General features: G+C 48.2%; 1 pseudogene; it reads right to left on the bottom strand.

Moving 5' to 3' along the window:
- Window positions 1–591: 591 nt before the first annotated feature.
- Window positions 592–748, bottom strand: LOC131270882 (5.8S ribosomal RNA; annotated as a pseudogene).
- Window positions 749–3,043: the final 2,295 nt, after the last annotated feature.

Genomic DNA, 3,043 nt, shown 5'->3' with positions numbered 1-3,043 from the left:
CTCCCGTTTCGCTCGCAGCTACTCAGGGAATCCCGGTTGGTTTCTTTTCCTCCCCTTATTAATATGCTTAAATTCAGGGGGTTGTCACACATGAACTGAGGCTTATGTACCTTGCGGTTGTTATCGTCACATCTGGCTTGCGACTACTTTGTTTCAATGTCCAATATGTACCGTTGGACTCGGTTAACGGGCTGTTAGCCCGCGTGTGGTTTAACTCACTGATACCTTCCATTGCCCATACGCTAGTTTGTTTGTGTTCCTTTGGTCAACTTCCATACTTGAATCATTTGTGCTACCGCTGCTGCTTCGACGCTACTTTGACATCTTCGCTTCTATTTAAATAAATAAATAAGCTGAAGCTAGACATCAGTAAACACCACCACAGACACCACAAGCACGCCTTCTCCTCGTACTTCCGCCTCACGCGGGAACACGGACGCTCTAAATACTTCGAATTCCAATGCCAGTATATTGTAAACCACGGGTTCTTTAATGCTAGCGGGTCGTCGCGACCCTAGTTAACATCATGGTGCACGTCTCGTGACGGGTGTCACGGCGTAGTTAAATGTATGCGATACATTTCTCAAATATAAGCGCTCAGTCATCTGTACATCATGGTAGGTTCCCACGACGTGCAATATGCGTTCAACTTATCAATGTTCATGTGTCCTGCAGTTCACATTATGACGCGCAGTTAGCTGCGGTCTTCATCGATCCATGAGCCGAGTGTGATCCACTGCCGAGGGTGACTAACTTGCGTAAGCCGCCGCTGTGCGCGTATACCCGTTCCCCGTAGGGAGGAGCAAGCCGCCGCTTAGAGACGAAGCATAAAGTGTCCTCATTCCACATAGGGCAAGCTGGATGAATCCATTTTACCCAGGACGGCCGAAGCGGCGTGGACCAGGGGAGAACTGAACCTTATACTTCACACCACAGTAAGTCTACGTGTCCTCTTCCACATAGGGCAAGCTAGAACTAACTATCTTACCCAGGACTGCCGAAGCAGCGTGGACCAGGGGAGGAACACACTTTTCATGGAAACGTAAGGCATCCATGACTGCCATAACGTAAGCCGCCGCTGTGCGCGTATACCCGTTCCCCGTAGGGAGGAGCAAGCCGCCGCTTAGAGACGAAACATAAAGTGTCCTCATTCCACATAGGGCAAGCTGGATGAATCCATTTTACCCAGGACGGCCGAAGCGGCGTGGACCAGGGGAGAACTGAACTTTATGCTTCACACCACAGTAAGTCTTCGTGTCCTCTTCCACATAGGGCAAGCTAGAACTAACTATCTTACCCAGGACTGCCGAAGCAGCGTGGACCAGGGGAGGAACACACTTTTCATAGAAACGTAAGGCATCCATGACTGCCATAGTGCGTAAGCCGCCGCTGTGCGCGTAAACCCGTTCCCCGTAGGGAGGAGTCAAGCCGCCGCTTAGAGACGAAGTATGAAGTGTCCTCTTCCACATAGGGCAAGCTAGAATGAACTATCTTACCCAGGACCGCCGAAGCAGCGTGGACCAGGGGAGAACTGAACTTTATACTTCACACCACAGTATTGAGTAATGTGCCCTCTTCCACATAGGGCAAGCTGGAATGTTCCATTTTACCCAGGACGGCCGAAGCGGCGTGGACCAGTGGAGGACTACACAATCATGAGGTTTGATATCGACTTGTGTGTTTCAATAGGGTACCGATGGTATGTTTTGAACCGATTTGATTTAGCCATTCTGAAGTCATCACTTGGTTGAAGCGCTGAACTAGGGAGGGGCATCGTTTACATATATATTGGTTTTCGCATGCTCTACTAGGTTAATGTCATGAGGTTGGCTATCGAGCATGCCCAAGTGATGACTTGATTGTGTGCTTGCTTGAATTCTTCACATTTCATACCATCGGTTAGTTGTCGAATCATTCCTCGATCATAACCTTCGTTCTTGGTTCATGTATGCTCTCTTCCACATAGGGCAAGCTAGAATTAACTATCTTACCCAGGACCGCCGAAGCAGCGTGGACCAGGGGAGAACTATACTTTGTCTTGTATGCCCTCTTCCACATAGGGCAAGCTAGAACTAACTATCTTACCCAGGACCGCCGAAGCAGCGTGGACCAGTGGAGGACTATACTTTGTTCATAACACCACAGTATTGAGTAATGTGCCCTCTTCCACATAGGGCAAGCTAGAATGAACTATCTTACCCAGGACCGCCGGAGCAGTGTGGACCAGTGGAGGACTACACAATCATGAGGTTTGATATCGACTTGTGTGTTTCAATAGGGTACCGATGGTATGTTTTGAACCGATTTGATTTAGCCATTCTGAAGTCATCACTTGGTTGAAGCGCTGAACTAGGGAGGGGCATCGTTTACATATATATTGGTTTTCGCATGCTCTACTAGGTTAATGTCATAGGGTTGGCTATCGAGCATGCCCAAGTGATGACTTGATTGTGTGCTTGCTTGAATTCTTCACATTTCATACCATCGGTTAGTTGTCGAATCATTCCTCGATCATAACCTTCGTTCTTGGTTCATGTATGCTCTCTTCCACATAGGGCAAGCTAGAATTAACTATCTTACCCAGGACCGCCGGAGCAGCGTGGACCAGGGGAGAACTATACTTTGTCTTGTATGCCCTCTTCCACATAGGGCAAGCTAGAATGAACTATCTTACCCAGGACCGCCGGAGCAGCGTGGACCAGTGGAGGACTATACTTTGTTCATAACACCACAGTATTAAGTATGGTGTCCTCTTCCACATAGGGCAAGCTAGAATTAACTATCTTACCCAGGACCGCCGAAGCAGTGTGGACCAGGGGAGGACTATACTTTATACTTCACACACTAGCCATATTGAAGTCATCACTTGGTTGAAGCACTGAACTAGGGCGAGTCTATCGTTTACTTTGCATTGGGATAATACGCTGCATGCTCTCTTAGGTTAATGTCATGTGGTTGGCTATAGAGCATGCCCAAGTGATGACTTTGTTTCAAGCTCAACAGGTAGGGTATTGAGTCCTCTTCCACATAGGGCAAGCTAGAA

Source organism: Anopheles coustani, assembly GCF_943734705.1.
Source record: "Anopheles coustani chromosome X unlocalized genomic scaffold, idAnoCousDA_361_x.2 X_unloc_7, whole genome shotgun sequence".
Lineage (NCBI taxonomy): Eukaryota > Metazoa > Arthropoda > Insecta > Diptera > Culicidae > Anopheles > Anopheles coustani.
The sequence above is the reverse complement of the archived record's forward strand: the minus strand, read 5'-3'. Positions and strand labels throughout refer to the sequence as shown.